Genomic DNA, 24,946 nt, shown 5'->3' on the forward strand with positions numbered 1-24,946 from the left:
TTTCCTCCTTTTCTGTTGGGGAGTCGCCCTTTGAGGGAGCGGGGGATGGGTTCCCCGGTCTTCCTCCCTTGGTTCTGCCATCCTGGGGTGCAGCTGGTTGGCTGGGTTCTGCACTTTCCCCAGCTAGTGACTTAACGGCAGCTTTTTCCGCTGGGTTGCCCTCGTGGGGAGCGGTTGCAGGTGCTTTTTGGGGGGTCGCCGCGGGCTGCGGCCCTACCTTCCCGCTTTCTTCCAAGGTCGCCGCGCGCCGGGGCCCTACCTTGTTTCCTGGCGCCGTCTTGCCGGGAGATGCATCAGCTCCCTCACATAGGGAGTCGTTAGCAGTTGAGATGCTGCGCATTTGGGGTGACGTACCCCTCCTGCCTGGCATCGTGGCGGTTGCACTGGCCGCTGGCGCGGACCAAAGTGTAGTGGGGGAAAAGAAAACCCAGGGGAATGGAGGGGGAGGAGGGGGAGGAGCGGACTTTGAAGAAATTAGAGTTTTTGACTTCCCCTCACGGGGATGTCGGGTTAGCAGCTCAGATCCCCCCGCGAGGGGGGAGAGCAGAGAAGAAAGACGCAGTGGGTGCTAGCGGGTCAGAGTGCCGCGTCGCAATTAAGAGAGAGAGGGGATAGGCATCCCTGCCCACAGAGGGGAGCAGAAACGAAGCACCCGCCCTACCCCACGTCACCCTACCCACTAACTTACCCCAACGGAAGCGAGAAAGAGAACCCTGTCTGCTCGATCCACTGGGAGAGCAGCGAAGATAGACAAAGTTTGGGCCTGGCAGGTCAGAGTGCTGCTCAGGCAATTAAGTGTGGAGAAATTAGACCATCCCCTGTCTCTAGAGGGAAGAGACCGGAACGAAGAAAAAATGCATGCAAAAAAAACAACAAAAGCAGGTCTCAACTACCAGCTAGTGGTGCTGGTCCCGAGATTCCAGTCTCCCAAAAAAGGGGATCGGTTTCCGGGTCCAAGCTCCCACAAATGTGGAGTCGGTCCTTTAGGTCCTGACTCCCCAAAGGAGGGGGTCGGTCCTTGCTAACGAAAGTTAGTATGAAAACACCTTAACCTAGCCCGAAAGCCCGGTGGCGGAAAGTTTAGTAACTGAGAGAACAGATACTACACTTTGATCTTGGCCAAAAGGCCAAGTAGCTAGTAGAGCTGATATCTATTCAATTTACCCTCTCTTAGCGTCAATCTCCGCCTCGATACGGGTCCTGAACTGGTAACATGCCTTTTCCACAAACGCCGACGGGAGCTCGGCGAATACTTGGCGGATGGCGGCGACCAGGCTGGCTTTGGTTCTTTTTGTAGTGTACTGGCAATGATCCTTTTGTCATAACTTGGATCGTTAGAGCATGAGTTGTACAGTAATATATATATATATATACATATATATATATATATACATATATATATAGTAGAAATGGTATTTAATAAAAACTGAAGTGCTCAATACTATTGTAGAGCAAATATGCGTTTTATTTTTATCACCGTATTTTTCTGTTTAGTTACATTATTGTTTCTGCTACGCGACCGTTTTTTGGCCGTCATGTAGCCTCCTCAGACTTTTACAAAATATTCCACCATAAACGAACATTTCTGTAAAGTCTATGGAGGCTACATGGCGGCCAAAAAACGGTCGCGTAGCTGAAACAATAATGTAACAACTAAACAGAAAAATACGGTAATAAAGAATAAAACGTATATATATATATATATATATATATATATATATATATATATATATATATATAGAGAGAGAGAGAGAGAGAGAGAGAGAGCAAGATGGACGTCCACATGTAATGTTATACCCCTTTAGGCTGTGATCATAGCGTAGTAGTATCTGTGTAAACTGTAGCAAGCAGGGTCAGGGCTCCAAATATTTATTATTATTATTATTATTATTATTATTATTATTATTATTATTATTTGATTTGAGCGAAGGCTGTTCGTTGGATCAGTTATTATCAATAGAAGAATAAACAGTTAAATTGGGGAAATGATGATTGTCATATAAATCGCAAAAGTAATGGGAAAATAGAAAATAGATGTAAACATTATTTGTGGGTTTGCATAAACAAATAACTAGATTGGGGTTACATCAGGTTGGTCTGAGACACGTAATAATGTGACATAAAGAAACACGTGATGTATGTAGATTTGGGGAGATTCTAGGCAGTCGTTAACTGGACATCGGAGAGAACGGACGACCAAGATGCCGAGGGAAGCGGCGTCACTTAGGACAGCCAAGATGCAAAGAACGTGTAATCTCTGAAACTGCCGGCTAGATGATGTGAGAAAATGTTCGTAAATAATTCAGGTATGCGTTGTGTTATTTACAGCTGTTAAAAAATAATGTTTGTCTACAAATGTTTCGATATGTCCATATCAATCGTTTCCTGTTAGAACTGTTGCTTAAATGTTAAAATATAGACACTAGTCGATCAACTAAATGATACAACGCATATATATATATATATATATATATATATATATATATATATATAAAGTGAAAGTGTCTGTGTATCTGTGTATCTGTGTATCTGTACTGTATGTCTGTGTACATTTCCCTACGCAATAACTCTGTCAATTTTTAGTCTACAGACTTGAAATTTGTATATACAGGTTACTGAGATTTGGGAAAATCCATGTGATCTGTTTTTGGGCAGAAATTTGGCGATTAAGGGGTCAAGGTTCAACGATTTGACCTTTGAGAACTCTACCAAACGCCTCCGGACAGGGATCTAACTTAATAACTGAATTTGAGCTCAAAACAATACATTTTAAGGGGTCATAATAGGGGTCAAAGTTTAAAAAAAATTGACCTCTGCGGTCTCTACTCAGACAATTTCTGGTCTAATTATTTGAAATTTTACATAAAGGGTTTTCAGAGATAGGGAAAGCTTTTTCATCAGTTTGGGTCGAAAATTTTTAGTTACCAATATATAAATGTATGTATGTATGTCTGTTTGCATGTCTGCCTTAAACTTTCAATAGAGGCGACAGATTTTATCAAGATCAGTATCGTTTTAAAGTTCGACCTTCCATACGAGTAATATCGAAAAATTGGCTAAAAATATTAATATCTCCCCCTGCAGCTAGGCACTTTTCTACAGGGGGGGGGGTACTTTTTTCACCGATATTTTTTAAAGTTATCCTCTCCTTTTGATTGTCTGGCCTTAATTTTAAAAAAATGTCGCTTCCGGTTTGGCGTTGGTCGTAACAGCATAAACGTTAGGTTTTACCCCGTTGTTTTCCTCCTTTGCGGTACGGGTTCGAGCCTGCCTTCCTACTTACGACTTTTTTTTTTTGCTCAACATACACATACAAACACCCCCGGCCAACGCAGGGCTGAAATGCTAGTATATATATATATATATATATATATATATATACGCATTTACGTGTAAACGAATATACAGAAAAAGATAAACCCAACTATTAAACATGTACCTCCTTATGGAATATATTCCCATACAACATATGGCACGTTTTGTAATATATACCTCCCACCTTACTATATAACGCATAGAGTTTTCTAATTATATAGATATAGAAACACACACCACACACACATGTGCATATAAGTGTTTGCGTGTGTGCATGTTTAAATAAAATAAAATGCTTACACTTTCATATTATTACATATTACTTACATATTATTCCAGATAGACGATGACGCGCTATATTCTGTTTACAGAATCATTTAAAACAAATTAAATAAGGATTCGTTTTTCCATGTTTGTGCAAATAATTTTTTTTTTATCAAAATGGGTAAATAATATTTACACTTTCATATGATTCGTGTTCAAGACAGAATCTTCGTTCGTCAATATCGCCCGGGGGAAATGTACATCTCGAATTCATAACATCATAGGCATTCATGCAATCTGCTAGTCACGTGCGCATAGAAAAGTCCTTTGAAAACGATTTACATGTGTGGCAGAAGTTTTTGACAATTTTCCTAACAAAATCATCATGAGTTCCGGTTGCTAACTAAACCGGAAACAAACTATAGAAACAAGTTTCATTTCCCCTGGGTTTATTTTCATCGCTGTTTAAAGGGCGATGCATTGTTTACAGGTTGCGTCACCCACTTTTGTATCATATGTTTTTGTTGCAATTGTTTGCTTTTTTCTGTTTTTTTAATTTTGAATGTTTCTCTGTGTCATAGATTCCAGGGTTGTGGTTCCCGCTCTGAGATTTATCGTGCTTCAAAAATTGTAGGAACAAAGTCGAGACATCCTGTAGCCGAAATGAAAGAGAATAAAATGTTCAAGACTTTAAAAAAATATTAAATAGGTCTCTGAGAACATACGTTAACACAAAGAAAACCCTATATATTCAAACACTTGTATATATATATATATATATATATATATATATATATATATATATATATATATATATATATATATATATATATATACTAGCATTTCAGGCCGGCGTTGCCCGGGTGTTTGGAGGTGTATGCTGGGCAAAAAAAAAGAGTAATTTTTTTTTTAATTTGACCCCTATTATGACCCCTTAAAATTTATAGTTTCGGGCTCAAATCACTTTATTAAGTTAGATCCAGGTTCAAGGAACCTATATCTAAAATTTCAAGTGTCTAGACCCAAAATTGTCGGAGGAGTTTGGTAGAGTTCTTAAAGGTCAAATCGTTGAAATTTGACCCCTTAACAGCCAAATTTCTGGCTGACACCCGTCACATCGATTTTCCCAAATCTCAGTACCCGGTATTTCAAATTTCGAGTCTATAGACTAAAAATTGACAGAGTTATTGCGTAGGAAAATGTACACAGACAGACAGACACACAGACACACAGACAGACAGACACGTTCACTTTTATATATATATATATATATATATATATATTATGTATGTGTGTATATACATATATATATATATATATATATATATATATATATATATATATATATATATATGCATATATGCATGAGGTCCAGATTTCGAATCTCGCTAGAGTCAGCAAATATGCATACCTTGATAATATTCACCCACTTCTAAAATTTACTATAGAAAAGGAAAGTAATTCTTCCCTTTCTTTTCTAGATGTACTGGTGTGTAAAACATCTTCCGTTTTCTTGACTTCCATCTACCGTAAACCTACATTCACTGGTCTTTACACACGTTGGGACTCTTTTTGCCCCACTAAACAAAAATATAATCTTATCAACACTCTTATCCATAGAGCTTGTATTATATGTTCAGAGAACAAATTAAATGATGAAGTCAAATTTATTACCAAGACTCTTTGCAATAATGGTTTTCCATTGCAAATCGTGGAATCTACAATTAAAAATAAAATTTTTAATTTCAATAAAATTAAACATCTGTCGACAAATGCCCTATCTACTTACGCCTACCTTGACTAGGTAATGTTAGTGAAAGATTTGCCAAGCAAATTTCTTCTGTCGTACAACAATGTTACTTTGCATCAAATACCCGTGTTGTTTTTTCTTGTAAACCCATTTTGTCTGCAATTTGTTAAGACGTTCTTCCCCCTCCCACCATAAAAATTCTATTATTTATTTATTTAAATGTAGCTGCGGCGTGCGCTACGTCGGGCGGACGTCTCAAAGATTAGATAATAGGGTAAAACAACATGTTCCATCCAAAATTCGAAATGGAAACTACCTACCTTCGGATGTTTTGAACAATACCCATGGCCCATCTATAGGAGAGCACCTTATAAATAATCGTATTTGCGCTTTGAATTTTAGTGCGGACTTTTTTCCATCCTTAGTAAGTCGCACTCTCTTTATCATCTTAAAATTCTAGAAACTATATATATTAAGACTCTGAGACCCTCTTTTTGCAAACAAAAAGAGAATCTCTTAGGGCTTAATCTAGTTTCTATTAAATAATTAATTCATCCCCCCTTTTTTTATACATATATTCCCCCCTACCTTTTCATCTCCGATTCATTGTTCTTCCTCTTTTCTTTTTAAAACGTAATTAAGCTCGATTTTAGCTCTGTTGAGTGGGCTTCGAAACCGATCAGCTGACACATTCATTTTTATTTTTTAATTTCACAATCTAAAATAATGTCTTCGAACAAGTTTAAATTTAGTCTTTACATAGCCATAATGTCTATATATATATATATATATATATATATATATATATATATATATATATATATATATATATATATATATATAAAAGTGAACGTGCCCGTGTGTGTGTCTGTGTACATTTCCCTACGCAATACCTCTGTCAATTTTCTAGTCTACAGACTCGAAATTATATATACAGGGTACTGAGATTTGGGAAAATTTTTGTAATCCATTTTCGGCCAGAAATGTCGCTATTAAGGGGTCAAAGTTCAATGATTTTACCTTGGAGAACGCTACGAAACTCTTCCGACAATTTTGGGTCTAAACACTTAAAATTTTAGATATAGGTTCCTTGGATATGGATCTAACTTAATAACTTTATTTGAGCCCCAAAAAATGAATTTTAAGGAATAATAATAGGGGTTAAAGTTTAAAAAAAATTGACCGCTTTGTTTATTGATCTCAACATACACCTCCAAATAACCGGGCAAGGCTGGGAACCCATGCTAGTATATTATATATGTATATATATGTATGTGTGTATATATATAATATATATATATATATTTATATATGTATATATATGCATATATATATATATTCATATATATATATATATATATTAAATATTATTACGTGCATAAAAGTAAGTCATCTATAGACATGCATGTTTCGGACTTTACTCCGCATCAGTATTGCTAGACTTAGTTGACAAGGATCGAACCTACTATCGCTCGATAAGTGGTTTACCATGCGAACACGGGGCCCTTAGTGCGGGAAAAATCTAAACAAAGGGCAGATAACTCGTTTCTTATAATAAGCGTCGAGGGAGCGGAAAGAAAGAAAATAGTATAGTATCACCAATAAAAAAAGATGAATCATTATCCTGGACTGTTTAAAAAAAAAGGTAAAAGTTTTTTTTTTTTGTTTTTGTTTTAAATAAAAAATTTAGTTGAATTGGATAGTTTGTTTATTAAAAAAAAACATCCACTGGACCACAACGTTAATTCGAAATCACGGAAATTATTTCATTGGAACTGAATACAAAAATAATGCTTGAAATTTATGTGAATTATTTTTAGTTTGATTATCCGCCGAAAAAGAAAACAAAAACGAAAAGAAGAAAGTTTACGTCCAAAAAAAAAATAACTCCAAACTCAAATTGTTTTTAAAAAAAATCGATATTGTAAAAATAAATTAAATTAAATATGTTATCAATATAAACCAAATTTAAATAATAAACTTAAATAAAACCCTTAAAATAATTCTCTCACTAGAAACAATAACTAACACATCGCTATTTAATAAATCGATTTCCCGTAATGTAATATGCAAATGACGTCATCTCTCAATCGTCTATTTTACAAGAATAATACAGACAGGAATACGATTATATATATGTGTAATAATTATTAAATACCTACATACACTAGTGTTTCATCCTTTCGGAAACATCAGTGCAGAGTGTCATGATTAACGCCAGTTGAGAGCAATGATCCGAACCACTAGACTACCGTCAACCACGAGAGATACAGTTGAAAATAAACATTTATTATAATTAAATGCTTTTAACGTCAGTCAGAGTGATCTAATCATTATATGACGATCTGCGCGTATGAGCAAAGTTGACCGACTTTATTACAACTGAAAGTGCTCAACGATAAGAAATAAGTTTCTTAAAGGGGCTGACATTATAATTTACTATATTGATTATTAAATACATACAGACACTAAGGATTAATATATATATATATATATATATATATATATATATATATATATATATATATATATATATAAGCACGTCTTATTGAACACGACAGAATTATTTCTTTTTTCTATTTTTCTGGATTTTTTTTTCAATTGCCTCGCGGTCTTTTTTTTATATCTTTTTATATCGGCTGCCATGTTGTATATATATATATATATATATATATATATATATATATATATATATATATATATATATACACACACACACCACACACAAATTACTATTAACATATGAAGCGATGCTTTTTTGTAAACAAAATGAGCTTAAGTATTTGGACAATGTATAAAACATTGTTAATTTACTGCCCGCATAGCAGCAGCTGAATAGCGCAACGGTTAGAAGCTCCTACTGTCATATGGGCAGTCGGGTTCGAAATAGTAGTGTATGTGGATTACTGTATATATATATATATATATATATATATATATATATATATATATATATATATATAAATACACCAATCCTCAAACGAAAAAACAAACGACAATAATCGATAATCGATAATCGATAATCGGATGCACCGATATAAAGCCTTTGAAAAGAATATGGCTGAACAACAACTTTTGAGCGCCATTTTATACAGAAAGCCAGCCGATAATAATTAAAAAAAAAAAAAACGCTCGGCGAATGGAACAGATATCCAGAAAAATCGGGGGAAAAGAATAATTCTGTCGTGTTCAATCAGCCGTGCTTGAATAAAGACTTGCGGCCAATATATATATATATATATATATATATATATATATATATATATATATATATATAAACTCATTCTGAGAATTAACATCCACATCTTCGATCTAAATAAAGAGTTGGGGCCGCTAAATCAGTGCTCTTTTCATAAAAAAACAATAGAAACCCACCAAAGACATTTCCACACGGGGCACAGGGCAGAGTGAGTATGCACGGTGGAAGAACGCCTTAGCATCCCCCGCTAGAAGTTAGTTTTTGTTTACGTAAGGCCTTTTACTCCATTTTATTTATTTTTTCAGATTCGACAAATTTTAATTTCCGACATATATTTAAGTCTATTTTCTAAGCACGCATGTGTGCGCACGCAAATGAATAGGTGTAGACACAGGGGCGCCCTCCATCCCCTCTCACAAACCCTATGTATTATTCTATGTAATAATAATACGTAATATTCTATTATTCTATCTTTTATGAAGATATACAGGATTAGATTCACTATTATTATTATTATTATTATTATTATTATTATTATTATTATTATTATTATTATTATTATTATCAGCGTTATTATTATTATTATTATTATTATTATTATCATCACTATTATTATTGTTATTATCACTAATCTATATATATGTGTATATATATATTTGTACGTATATATTATTATTATTATTATTATTATTATCACTACTCTATATATATGTATATTATTATTATTATTATTATTATTATTATTATTATTATCAGCGTTATTATGCCTATTATTATTATTATTATTATTATTAATATTATTATTATCACTAATCTATATATATGTATATATATATTTGTACGTATATATTATTATTATTATTATTATTATTATTATTATTATTATTATTATCAGCGTTATTATGACTATTATTAAGAATGTTATTATTATTATTATCACTAATCTATATATATGTATATATATATATTTGTACGTATATATTATTATTATTATTATTATTATTATTATTATTATTATCACTAATCTATATATATATGTATATATATATATATTTGTACGTATATATTATTATTATTATTATTATTATTATTATTATCAGCGTTATTATGACTATTATTATCACTATTATTATTATTATTATTATTATTATTATTATTATCACTAATCTATATATATGTATATATATATTTGTACGTATATATTATTATTATTATTATTACTAATATTATTAGTATTGTTGTTGTTATTTTTACTATTATTCAACTCCTTTTTAAGCGTCGCAATACATCTTTGAGTTTCATTTCCAAAATTAAACGTTATTAACCTCTGATTTCTCTAACTGGCATATCGAGCTCCAATTTTTTGTGATGCCTTCTAATTTAAAAACAACGCTTTTACCCTATACCTAGCACTTACTGAATGTATGTATGTATGTATGTATGTAGTATATATGTGCATATAGGAGTATACATGGGGGTGGGAGAAGAAGGAAAAAGAACAATCCGAATAATTTAATGAATTTTAATATGTTTTAACAAGAATAGAAAAAATTAAGTAAATGAGGATCAAAAGAATGTTCTCCGTTTATTTAGTTATTTCACTTTATTTATTTTTTCCAACATTTAAAAAAATAATAAACGTGTGTGTGTATATATGTGTGTGTGAGCGTGTGTGTGTGTGCGTGCGTGTGTGCGTGTGTGTGTGTGTGTGTGAGTGCGTGTAGGTGGGTGCGTATGTGCAGACAATCCCACAATAAGTCCAAACTCTTGGAAAAGAGATTCTACTTCACACCCACTTAGCTTATCACCTACATCTGCTCATCAATCTCCAGCTGTATATGTGAACACGTTCATAAAAGTGGGTGCGCGTATGCCGTGTATGTATGAGTATGTGAAGAAGCATATGTGGTAGTGTGTGAGTGTATATACATGTATGTTCACATTTACGAGTATGGTCGCGGGATGCGTGGGTGTCCAATTCATATTTTCATGAAGGACTTGGTTTTGAATAGAGGCCACACAAGTTGCTGACCATTGCAAATCGAAAATGCTGGAAAGGTATATTCAAATAGATCTTTACCTTAATGGTTATACCCGTGTCCCTCCCCCCGCTGCTAACTCTACCCGCTCACTCATGTATTCTATCATTCACACTGAGGAAGATCGAAGGATCGGTCGAAAACATGTGCTTTTAAAGGAAACATTCTTGTTTTTTTCAAAAGATTTTTTGTATTCCTACACGTCAACACACAGGAAATAAATACAGAAAAGATATGAACATTTATATATTTTTCGTATTTAGTTTTGCTTACATATTAATATATATATATATATATATATATAATTATATAATAAATGACAAAAAGTTATATTCCAAAATTCATGATGTTGACCATCTTATAATTTATTCCTTTAATTCAGTGGACTTATACAATTCTTCACAGTATCTATTTCGTAACGCACAACCAATAATTTTATTATTATACCAATCAGTGAATCTATTATGCCCTTAACTCATCAGAAGAAATAGTAACAATCACTCCGTCAAAAGGAATTGGAGTATGATTTGACATGATTAAAATCCGAAAATTTGAAGAGAAGCTGTAAATACATTTTTATTTTTCCATTACGCCATTTTGAATTTTAATCAAAAAACGTCATTAAACCCAACAATTAATTAACTCATGTATCTTCTACCAATATATATATATATATATATATATATATATATATATATATATATATATATATATGTGTGTGTGTGTGTGTGTGTGTGTGTGTGTGTGTAACACAATATACGTAAATATGTAAGTAAACACAAATTATAACACATTTATTTTTAGAATAGCAGTACGATAATTTTGGAGTCGAAGATATTTATATATAACGCCATACAGAGTACACCTCAATTACTATTATTAACAAAATGCGGCTAATAGAAATCAGAGGTGTCCAAATTTATTATTTTATAAAGAATCACTCTCGTAATGGGAGAGTTCCAAAATTTTTATCAATTCCCAATTACCGATTCTGTTCTAAATTACCTATTCAGATAGAATTGTCGATTCTGTTCTAATTTCCTGATTCTAAATTCATCACACTGTTAACAATTGTCTATTGTTTAGGTGCTGGTCTTTATCCTCTACATGGTCGTTTCGTCCATCATAATCGCGTTTCATGCGCAGGAGTTGCCCTTTCTTTTATTGTCGTTTCTTCTGGTCGTCTTTTCATGAATGGCTGTGGTCTTATAGGGTTGTTAATTCTCTTATTTTTTAATTTAACCAAAATAAACTTTCCATTCAAAAAAAAAAAAAAGGTTGACGGAGATTGTCGTAAACTGAATAAGTACCAAAAATGCCATTCTTAACACAGAGAAGGAGGGGTATGATGACAACGACAAAAGCCATCTAGTAAGGAGATATTTTTGGTTGAAGTGGATTCTGCAGCGTGTACGAATTGTACTGTTGTAGACAAACTGTTGCCAGCGGACACAGGGGATGCAATGAAGACAGTGATGGTTGAATACCTCCACTTTGCGAAGGTCACTATTAGAGAATTCTGAAAAAATCTTATCTCTTAAAACAATTAATTTTAGATAAGTACTAAAAATAGAGCCAACTTTTCTAAGAAGGTATCGAATGGTAAAGGATGATCTCCTCACACCAACCTTCAAAGCACTACTTGTGGAATTGTTATTAAAAATTCACAATCCTTTCCGCAATCCAACCATATTTCATACAAATAAAATTTAGTCTATTTCTAACTTGTCCACCAAGTTTCAGTCATGAATACCCAATAGTTTTTGTCTTATTGCCGTTCACTAATGTGTACACATATATATGGCATGCAAGATTGTCAATGACTCCTCTCTGAGAACTGTCCTAATTTAGGCAATGGTGGCTCTATTCAACTCAGGAAAAGTTTGAGAATTATTTTGATAGATATTATCTTTGAGATAATTCCGCAGATAAAACAACTTGCAAAAACTATACTTATGGAGAAAGTGTAACTAATGCTCACTCGCTGTAAAACATGAACTCATATCATATTTTCCATCGGGCGACTTTGAAATCCCTATATATAAAGTTTCTAAGTCTGTAGAATAAAAAGTGACACGTGTTTTGTAAAGACAATACTTCATAGAAACAGACAAGGTCGCTACATGTATATATATATATATATATATATACATATATATATATATATATATATATATGTGTCAAAACATCGTTAAACTCACTACTCGCTCGGCAGCCGCCAATAGCGTAATGGTTAGTGTAATGTGCATCCAGGAGACAAGCGCCCGCGTGTTTGTATGTTGTGTGGGTGCGTAAGAGAGGCGGACGAAAAGGAAAGACTTACCTCGGGGCCGGCTCGGCGTCGCCGACCGAAAATAGAGAAAGAAAGATCAAGATGGCGGCCGCCGTCTTTTGTAAAGGATAATATTTCGCAAAGTCACATGCATTCTCGCAATATGTAAATTTAGCCGGCCTGCAACGGCCATAAAAGCGGGTGATTGAAAGACGTTGATGTGAATTTTTATATCCTTTTCAATAATTTTCTATACTCTATGATATTTAAATACTTAAACAACTTTTAAATGTGATTTTCTATGTCTAAATGACTTTAGCAAATAAGGAGTAAACAATTATAACTATTTGCATATATTTTCTCATCTGAAAAGATGGTAGACATCGAAATCCTATAGGATAAGAAGTTCATTAAATGTAAAATAGGCCCATCTGGCTATATAATAACATTTCATTGAATATATATATATATATATATATATATATATGTGTGTGTGTATGTGTGTCAGTGTGTCTGTGTATATATATATATATATATATATATATATATATATATATGTCAGAAAATTATCTAACGATTAACTGGTATGAAAGCTGATTTTATCATGCAATTAGATGTGGATTTTTATATCCTTTTCATTAACTTTCTATGACATTTAAATACTTAAAAACCTTTTAATTGTGATTTTCCATGTCTCACTGACTTTAGCAAATAAGATGTAAATAATTATAACTATTTGCTAATATTTTCTCATCTGAAGAGATGGTAAACCTCGAAATCCTATTGCATAAGGAGACAATATTTCAAATGTATTCTTTGTCTTACATAGAATAATAAAAATATTTTGATATCAAATTTAAATATTTAACGTCATAAATTTATAAATTTATTGAATGACTAAAATTTTATCTCTGTAATATAAAGCTGAACATCTGTGTTTGCGTGTGTGTGTCTGGTCACGGATAGGCTCCTATGTGGTTGACTATTTTAAAAAACTGATTACATGTAATTATAGAAGATGTATCGAGGATCAGGAATGGGTACGTTTGATCTGGTAGAATGGTGGGTCATAAAAATTTTGGCGCCTGCGTTCGCGCCTGGCCCCGAAAGTATGGAAATAAAAAATGGAAAAAAAACGTTTACAAGGGTTTTTGATATAGATGCACATAAGAATACTTTGATAAGTATGTTCCAACTTTAATAGGGATGGTATAATAAAATTTAATTGAATCCGACGGCACAATACTACACCGTTCAATACTGTAAAACTGAAACGAAGCTGTTCTGCTTGAATAGGGCGCTATTTTCTTCTTATTCATATTTATATCGATTCTTTGCTTAAAAAAAATAAAGTAATTACGCGTTTACTTTTTTAATATCCCATTTTGCTGTTTCGAATTATTTTACTAAAGTAAGTAAAGCTTCATTATTTTTCAAAACTGTTTTTGTTTCTTTGTTTTTCCATATTTCGTCGATATTATTTAGTAAGTGTGTTTAGCAGAAAAGCCAACAAACGACTACCCCAAAAAATAAATATACAAGAAATAAATGTTACCATAGTCAATAAAAGTTCAGTTCATGTTTTTTTAAATAGTTTTTAATGCTCTTTACTTGAAATAATTTCAGCGAACCGAAATTAAAAGGAAATTTGAGGCGATAACTACTTTAATGAATTTTTATATAAAATACACATGCCATAATTGAATATTCCTCAAGCACAACATAACGGAAAACATTAAAATATGTTTATAAATATTCCTTACGTTGACGGAACTCTCTTAAATTGTTAACACAGAATACTCAGGTGCCCCTCCTTCAAATTGAAAACGGGGCTCTCTATTTCAAAGTCGCTGCCATTTTGATTTTTTAAAACTGGTTCGTGAATTAAAAAAAACAACTTTTTTTTTACAAACTACTTAAAAATACAAACCAATGAACTTTTCTACCATAAAAGTAACTTTTATTGACCATGGTAACATTTATTTCTTGTATATTTATATTATTATATATATAACATTTTCTCTTTGTAAGGAAACATAATTTTGTTGGTCACTCTTGCTACGAATGGAAACAAAGTTTATATAAAAAACATATTTTCGCGAAAATTATCTTTACTTTCATCATATTTTGCTTAGAGTAAAATTTTTGAGTATCAAAACCTATCTTTTTACACCCCCCTCCTTTTCATAACCTATCATACTTTCATCAATCACAGTCCATTTTCTGTAGGCAGTCTTTGAACCCAGTCAACGATGGGTACTTCTGCTAGTATATATATATATATATATATATATATATGTGTGTGTGTGTGTGTGTGTGTGTGTGTGTGTGTGTACTTTAGCAGCAATTCATTATTCAAGCACGTTTGATTGAACACAACAGAGTTATACTTTTTTCCGATTTTTCTGGATGTCTGTTCCATTCGTCTTTTATTTCAGCTGACTTACTGTATGAAATGGCACCAAAAAGTTTTTATTCAGCCATATTCTTATCAAGCGCTTTCCATCGGTGCATCTGATTATCACCAGGAGCGATTGTTGTTGTTATCGTTTTCTTTTTCTTTTCCTTTGAGGATTGGTGTATTTATATATTTTTTTAAATTGGTTATAAAGGGAGGTGTTACAAGAATAAGTCGGCTCTACTGGTATATGAGTAAATATGAGATAGGATAGCTGGGGATTCGAACCTGCGGAGCTAGGATTGGAATTGAGAATTACGATCATAAGTTAAAATAAATAATACAGAATGTTATTGAAATGGTTACTTCTACGTTCCATTTTCAATAACATTCTGTATTATTTATTGGTGATTAGAGCGGATTGGAGCCGCCTTGAGCGTCGATAGACATAAAGAGGGCCTACCTCAGAAACGGGCGAGAATCTGTCTCGGCAGCAGGCTGAAAGACACAAAAAGAAAAAAATAGAGAGGCCCAAGATGGCGGCTGTTGTCTTTTAAAGCCTCCGGTAACGAGCAGTCTCGTGTGGTAGATGCAAATTGGGTGTGCTCGAAGCATTATAAAAAGCAAGTTGCTGGGAGGAGTGGGAGAAGCGTTTAAGACATGCGTGTATTTTGTGTTGTGAACAACGAACTCTACTCGACTTAACTTGTGACTAGCGAACCCCTGCTTGACGTTTTAACCAAAACGTTTTATTGCTTTGCGTTAGACAAAGACGTCGGATACAGACGTCGGCTACATCTGGTAGTTGGTCTTTTTTGACGTCATTGCGGGCAGGAGTTTATCGTCGTATTTGATAGCAGGGACCGCTTTGTTGGTATTGAAGGCTTGTACAAAATATACTACAAAAAATCATTGTTTGATAAAAATAAAATAATTTAATTTTTAACACTTGAAGAACATTTTAAATACGAAATTCATGCTCAACCGTCTGCGATCACGACCAAAACTGCTATGAGCGCCGAGACACAGGACCCGGCTTCAACTGTGAAAACAGTTTTTTCTTTGCGAGAGAGAGAATGATCGTGATGATAATAAAAAAGAATTAAATAAAGGGAGATAAGCAGATAGAGATATACATACACGCTAAGCAAATAAAATTATTATTTTGGTTTTCAAATCTCTGGCTTGATTCTTGTTTGCTGATAGCTTTAACTAGATTGCGTTTTATAAACAACTGTCAATCCCCTCCTCACAAGCACATGACAAGTCTGGCACAAGGTCCACTCTCTGTGAAGCCACCCCAATTCTCAATAAAGGGAGCCTCCTCATCATGCGACACTCATATGTAAAATGGCATTTTCATGACAAAAATTAAAATTCAAGCGGCCCAAGCAGTTTCTTGTACGACATGGAAGGATAAAATTGTCGCCCTTGAAAATACGACATGATTCGATTTCCGTTTGATAAAAACTTCTTTTCTTTTGCAGATCATCTGCTAGTTGGTCAGTTGAGTGCAAATACCAAGAGCAATAGAGAAGCCGTCTATAATGTCTGAAAATGACACAATGTTCAACGAGCGAGATCAGGGATGCGCCGCTGTACGGCTCATGCTCTCTACCGATCAAAGTTATAACAACAGGGAGACAAAGTTTCAGGGCCACAGTTATGGTCTTTGGCATGGTATTCGAAGTCTGCGAGAAAATCAATACCAAAGTGTACCTTGATGTGCTTAAATGTATTGTGGTTCCTTGATGCAATGAGGTGGCCGCTGTCAACCCTGGATATGGCAACAGTACTTTGCGTCGGCCCACAAGTCCAAAGAGATCCAGGCTTGATTTAAAAAGGAGTGCTACGATTCTGTACCCTTCTCTCACTGGTTACCTTTCTCCCCCGATGTAAACTCGTTGGACTACTTCGTTTGGTCATACGTCGAGAAAATCACCAACATGACCTCCGCAACATTAAAGCCAGTCTGATCGCCGCTACAGCCGAATGTCCACCGAACTCCCTCCGGCGCTTCTGGGAAAGGCATGCTCCCAGTTCCGGACCCGTATCGTGGCGGTAATGTAGGCTGAACGCGGCTACATTGAATAGATTTCAGCTTTAACATATAATCATTGAATAAATAATAACAGTTTTAAAATAAACCTGTAGTGCTGTTTTCTTTAGGACGACACTTGTATAGTTCCACCCTCCATCAGGAGTCAAAAAAATGTCACACTCCTTTTCAACTTTGTCTACGACGAAGACAGTTATGGTAGTTTGAGCCACTAATATATGACAACAGGATCTGTAAGACGTGAAACTCCTTTTCAACCTTGTCCATGAAAAAGACTATTATGGTAGTTTAAGCCACTCATATAGGACAACAGGATCTGTTAGATGTGACTTCTTTTCAACCTGTCTATGACAAAGACAGTTATGGTAGTTTAAGCCACCCATATATGACAACAATACTCAATGCATATGCTAATGTGAACGCCTATGATACTCTCAGTTTAATGTAATTTTATAGCAATGTTGAAAAAACCTCCTTTTTTTTACAAATACGTACAAATACCTGGGGGAAACCATATTCTTGTGAAATATGTGGCTCTTCATTTATACATAAGCAACATATGTTGCAACATAATAAGTTCCTGTAACCCCAAGCTCATGAAAATTAAAGACCATTACCAGAATCGAGCAAGTAGTACAACATCTATAACACAACTTGCCACTCATTTTGGAAAAGATTGCCTTACAAATGATACTGAGAACCCAAACAACCTGCCACTGACATAGCTCAGAAAAGTCGTAAAAAATACACTAGCCAGTTCCATAGTGTTAAAACAGAAGAATGGACCAACCATAAACGGGCAAAATACCTACCGACTGAACTATCCCAAGAATATATTGATAAGGATGGTTCCCTGGACTGGCTAAAAAGAGGATCCCTCCATTACGACCAAGAGAGGTTGATATTGGCTGCACAAGACCAGGGCCTCATGACAAACGCCTTCAAAAAGATGTGTGGTCTAAGCAACAATAATAAATGCAGGTTCTGTAGCACTGAGGTTGAGAGTGTGGGCCACCTGATTTCTGGTTGCAAAGTCCTACTTGGAGACGGTTATTATACAGATCGCCATAACGGAGTTTGCAAATACCTTCACTGGAAGATATGTAAGAAACTCAACATTCAGTGTAGTAAAAACTCCTGGGAACATACACCCGAACGAACAGTTGGGAATGACAACTACACTATTCACTATGACTACATAATCCCTACTGCTACATATCTAGAAAATGCAGCTGTTAAACCAGATATAGTGATTTGGGACAGAGCAAACAAAAAAGCGACCGTAATAGAGGTCAGTGTACCCAATGATACAGGGCTTAACAGAGTTGAGAGGGAAAAGATTACAAAGTATCAAGGACTTATGTATGATATGAAACGAAATTGGAAATTAAAAGACGTTTCAATTATACCAGTCATCATAGGAGCAACTGGGCTTATGAAAAAGAACTTTAAAAAGTACATAGCCAGCATACCCGGTGAACCAAGTGCAAGTGAAATACAAACGATTGCACTGAAAGGGACGGCTAGAATCCTGAAAAGATCTCTTGGTTGGACTCACTAACATAAATGTCAGACATCTGGTTGGATGTCCCATCCCCTAGAAGAAAAAGTTTAAGAAAAATGAAAAAAAAAAGAGAGAAACCATAATCATGTGAAATATGTGGCTTTTCTTTTACACAGAAGGCATATATGTTGCAACATATGAAAACATATACTGGATAGAGTGGTCTCAGCAAAGACAACAAATGCAGGTTCTGCCACACAGAAGTAGAGAGTGTGAGCCACCTGATTTCTAGCTGTAAGGTTCTGCTAGGGGACGGCTACTATACAATGCGACACAATGAAGTATGCAAATATCTCCACTGGACAGTCTGCAATAAGTTAAATATCGAATCCAGCAAGAAGTCATGGGAACATATACCCGAAAGAACAGTCGGAAACAAGTCATATACCATCCACTATGACTATGCAATACCTACAGCCACGTACCTAGAAAACGGAGCTATAAAACCCGACATTGTAATATGGGACAAGAAGGAGAAGGAAGCAACCTTGGTGGAAGTTAGTGTCCCGAATGATGCTGGGTTAAACAGAGCTGAGAGGGAAAAGATTACCAAATACCAGGGTCTTATGTATGACATGAAAAGAAACTGGAACCTTAAGAAGATCTCTATCATTCCAGTAATTATAGGAGCAACCGGACTTATGAAAAAGAATTTTACAAACTATCTTACAAATATACCAGGTAAACCAAGTGCAAAGGAGATTCAAACAATTGCACTTAAAGGGACGGTTAGAATCTTAAAAAGATCTCTCGGTTGGAGTGTCTAAAATAGCAGGTGTATGTTTGGCATCTGGTAGGATGCCCCATCCCTGGCTTAAACAAAATGATAGGAAAAATGAAACAAAGAGAGAAGCCATATTCTTGTGAAGTATGTGGTTCTTTTTTTGTATTATTCTCAACTTATTTCCAGTGTATTTTTATTAGTAAACTAAAAATATGTTCGTACCGATATTTAAAGAAAAATGAAACATAAGTTAAACAGTTGCAGTTACAAATATTTTTAGATTCACATAGTATCTATTTAGATTCACATAGTATATATCAAAGATGAAACATTAAAAAGCTTTTTGGTGTACCCACAATAGAAGTTCGCCTTATATTGTATTTCGTTGTTGATTATTCTATTAAAATAAATTATAACAAAAAATTTTTCATTTGAAGGGCAATAAGAAAGCACTTCAAATGTAACTGGTGAGAAAAGCAATGAGCAACTGATTATGGTAGTTAAGCGTAAATATTTTTTTTTATTCGTAAATAACACAAGGAGACTTGGATAAATTCTTCAAGGTTTTATTGGAAAGTAATTTTCTTGTTGGGAGCGAGACTAGAAAAAAAAAAAGAATATATTTCATTCAACGCCAGTAGGCGCAAGTGAAACGTGAACAAATTCCGCAAAATCTTTCACGTTTTTTCTCACGGCTGTAAGTAAATCATTGATACTTCGCCAAGGCTACCAAAGATATTTTTTATCGTGACTCCATCACTAGATGGGTTGCCTATCACAGCGGAGGAGAGGTCCCTCTACTCTTGAAACAAGGATAGACCGCGCCAGTTTCCCAACCTGGTATTTTTATCTCGCAGCCTATCCTTCCCAAATGGTCACCCATCTAGTACTGGCCAGACTCAACGTTGCTTAACTTCGCTGACCTGGCGTGATTATGCCGAGAGAGACTACCGTATCTTAATTATTATTTACTTCTTGTTTCGAGCTGTTTCGTTACTTTCATGGCAAGTGCTCACCTGAGCTTTAATCTATGGTCGTTATTTCACAAAACACTCTTGCCTAGTCAAAACCACTATCAATAATATCCCCAAATCAGTGCCTAAATCTTAACGTGGTTTCCATGAACACGGCTTCTTTTTAATAGAACTTCTTGTCTGTGGAACCGTTCCGCTGGTCTGCTTTTCATCTAGCTACAATGTGGTCGCCTTCAAGTCCAACGCAAAGAAGCTATTGTTGAGTCGCCCTCTTAAATAATCTAAATTCCCAGTACTAACGATTACTACGGAAAGAGGTCCGGGCAATCGCCGGAACACAATGAGACAATCCCGGGAATAAAGGGACCTGTATTCATGGTCCCTGGAATGCGTTAATATTACGTCAATCGGCCAGGAAAGCTAACAGATATTAAAATGGGTTAAACCATAACCAGCAGTAATTAAATTAACAAAGCTGGCGAAAATGAAGTAATCATATCAATCGACATGGGCACTCGGACCCAGAGAGTTTGCGAAACAATAAAAAAAGCTAGAAAGAAAGAGGTCATGAGGTCAATCGTCATAAATGTATAGCAGATATCTCACTGATGATGCGATTCTCTCTCTATATAAGAGCCAGGTACGTCCAAGGATGGAGAACTGTTGCCACATCTGGGCAGAGGCTGCTAGAAAGAACTTGTCCTGCCTTGATAGAGTTCAAAATAGACTTCGTAGCCTCGTAAGGGGTGTCCTTTTCTCTTCCCTGCAACCTCTATCTCACAGAAGAGATTTTGCGAGTTTGTCTGCTTTATCGTTATTTTCATGGAATATACTCGACTGAGCTCCAATCTATGGTCGCCTCTCGCCAAACTTTTACAAGAAACACCCGTCTAGCGGAAAACACAATCAAAAAGCCCCCTCTTCATCTGTGTCTAAACCTAAACGTAGATTCCGTGAACAAAGCTTCTTTTTTTTACATGGGGATCACCACTTATCAAGGCCCGAAGGCCACTCAGGGATAAGGGTTATTGCGTGTACAGTAATACATGAGATAGTATTGTAGTAATCATTAGCATTGGGGGTTTTGATAGAGTGTCTTGCTTAAGGGGGCGGTTTGTCAGGAGTTTTTTTTATGTTGGACTTGAAGACGTCCATGTTGTAGTCAGGTGGGAAACAGGTAAACAACAGAGAGTTCTACTGGCGTGCAGTCCTAAGAAAAAGCTTTGCTCAGTGAATCTACGTTTCGATTTAGGCACAGATAAAGAGTGGGGAAAATTATTGACAGTAGTTTCAGCCAGACGGGTGTTTCTCGTGAAAGATTGGCGAAGAGGAACGAGGGATTGGAGCTCAGACGAGAACCTCCCATGGAAATAGCGAGAAAACAAAGACAGGCTTGCAACGTTTCTTCTGTGGGAGAGAGGTTGCAGGGTAGAGAAAAGGGCATCGCCCACTAAACCACGAAGTCTATTTTGTAGTCTGTCAAGGCAGGATAGGCTGTTTTTAGCAGCTCCTGCCCAGATGTGGCAGCAGTACTCCATCCTTGGACGTACTTGGCTTTTATACAGATAGAGAATTGCATCAGTAGTGAGATATCTTCTGGAGCGGTAGAAGGATCCCACCATTTTCCCAGCGTCCTTGCAACAGATTTGATGTACATGTTCCATTTTAGATCAGGAGTAAAGGTCAAACCCAGAAGCTTGTCAAAACACAGAGCCTCTCCAAGACGAGAGCCATCCATTTCAATTGATGCCAGATGGGGATCAGAGCGTTGATGATATAAAGATAGAAGCTTGGTTTTGGATGCATTAAAAGTGACCAGCCACCACTTCCCCATTGTACCACGTGCTCAAGATCAGAGGAGAGAGAATTAGAGAGAACTTTGTCATTTACGGCCTTTGATGTGTTGGCATAGATGGTCGTGTCATCAGTATAGATGTCAATGAATGATTTAAGTATGTGTTTTGGGAGATCATTGATGTAGATCAGGAAGAGAGTTGGACCCAGGATAGACCCCTGAGGGACTCCAGCATTAATACTGTGGACCTCTGATTTCTGCCCATCAACCACTACTCTTATGAACCTATCAGAGAGAAATGATTTATTGATTGAGAAAGCATTTCAAGTAATACCGTAGCTGGAAATCTTGTGAAGTAGGCCCTTATGCCATACCTTATCGAAGGCCTTTGATATGTCAAGAGCAATTGCCCTGGAAAGGAAACCTTTGTCAAGAGATTCAATAATTCTGTGTGATATAACCGTTCTTTCTTAGAAAGGCACACCTCTGGAACTGTCTCCCGTTTTTCCTACTTTTCAGCTGACTACAATATGGTTGTTTTCAAGTCTAACGTAAACAAGTTCTTGATGAGCCGTTCCATATAAGTTAACAAATTTACCAAAGTTCCATTACTAACTATTTCTATATTGTCAAATTTCTACTGTACACTCTTTAACCTTAACTCTCCACTGGCCTCTTGGCCTCGATAAGGGGTAATGCCTATGTAAAAAAAATAGAAGAGAGGAAAGACATCTGTGTAAATAAAAACGTAACACTACGAATTTTGAACCCATGGAGACTAGTTGGGAATGTCTTTGACTCTGATTTTTCTCCACTGCTTAGTATTAAAACTTATTCATCGTCGTTAATTATTTATGGTCTTTTAACCGGAAGGGAATTCCAATGTCTAGCGGTTCTGGGGAAGAAACCCCACTCTATATCTGTGCCTAAATCAAAACGCGGATTCCATGAACAAAGCTTCTTTCTTTGTTTGCATATTTTGTATGTTTGCATATTTTTGGATGTTTGCATATTTTGGATGTTTGCATACTTTGGATGTTTGCATACTTTTGTATGTTTGTATATTTTTGGATGTTTGCATATTTTTAGATGTTTGAATATTTTTGGATGTTTGCATATTTTGTATGTTTGCATATTTTTGGATGTTTGCATATTTTTGGATGTTTGCATATTTTTGTATGTTTCCATATTTTTGTATGTTTGCATATTTTTGTATGTTTCCATATTTTTGGATGTTTGCATATTTTTGGATGTTTGCATATTATTGTATGTTTGCATATTTTTGGATGTTTACATATTTTTGGATGTTTGCATATTTTTTGATGTTTGCATATTTTTTTATGTTTCCATATTTTTGGATGTTTGCATATTTTTGTATGTTTCCATATTTTTGGATGTTTGCATATTTTTAGATGTTTGCATATTTTTGGATGTTTGCATATTTTTGTATGTTTGCATATTTTTGGATGTTTGCATATTTTAGTATGTTTACATATTTTGTATGTTTGCATATTTTTTTATGTTTGCATATTTTTGTATGTTTGCATATTTTTGTATGTTTGCATATTTTTGGATGTCTGCATATTTTTGTATGTTTCTATATTTTTGTATGTTTCTATATTTTTGTATGTTTCTATATTTTTGATGTTTACATATTTTTGGATTTTTCCATATTTTTGTATGTTTGCATATTTTTGTATGTTTGCATATGTTTTGATGTTTGCATATTTTTGTATGTTTCTATATTTTTGGATGTTTGCATATTTTTGTATGTTTGCATATTTTTGTATGTTTGCATATTTTTGTATGTTTGCATATTTTTGTATGTTTGCATATTTTTGTATGTTTGCATATTTTTGTATGTTTCTATATTTTTGTATGTTTGCATATTTTTGTATGTTTGCATATTTTTGGATTTTTCAATATTTTTGTATGTTTGCATATTTTTTGATTTTTCCATATTTTTTGATGTTTCCATATTTTTGGATGTTTCCATATTTTTTGATGTTTACAATTTTTGGATGTTTCCATATTTTTTGATGTTTGCATATTTTTGTATGTTTCAATATTTTTGGATGTTTGCATATTTTTGTATTTTTCCATATTTTTGGATTTTTCCATATTTTTTGATGTTTCCATATTTTAGTATGTTTCCAGATTTTTGGATGTTTACAATTTTTGGATGTTTCCATATTTTTTGATGTTTTTATATTTTTGTATGTTTCCATATTTTTGGATGTTTGCATATTTTTAGATGTTTGCATATTTTTGTATGTTTCCATATTTTTGGATGTTTGTATATTTTTAGAAGTGTACATATTTTTGGATGTTTGCATATTTTTTGATGTTTGCATATTTTTGTATGTTTCTATATTTTTAGATGTTTCCATATTTTTGGATGTTTGCATATTTTTGGATGTTTGCATATTCTTTGGTGTTTGCATATTTTTGTATGTCTACATATTTTTGTATGTTTCCATATTTTTGTATGTTTGCATATTATTGTATGTTTACATATTTCGTATGTTTGCATATTTTTGTATGTTTGCGTATTTTTGTGTGTTTGCATATTTTTGTATGTTTCTATATTTTT

The 24,946-nt window shown here is 34.5% G+C and overlaps 1 non-coding gene across 1 annotated transcript; it reads right to left on the minus strand.

The window, feature by feature from the left end:
• Positions 1-942: 942 nt before the first annotated feature.
• LOC145264024 (U2 spliceosomal RNA) lies at positions 943-1,139 on the minus strand. Its single transcript, XR_013864624.1, has one exon. It is a non-coding gene; the product is annotated as a U2 spliceosomal RNA (small nuclear RNA).
• Between the last annotated feature and the right edge of the window lie 23,807 nt (positions 1,140-24,946).

Source organism: Euprymna scolopes, chromosome 39, assembly GCF_053919585.1.
Source record: "Euprymna scolopes isolate OS-2025 chromosome 39, ASM5391958v1, whole genome shotgun sequence".
In the NCBI taxonomy this organism is placed as follows: Eukaryota; Metazoa; Mollusca; class Cephalopoda; order Sepiida; family Sepiolidae; genus Euprymna; species Euprymna scolopes.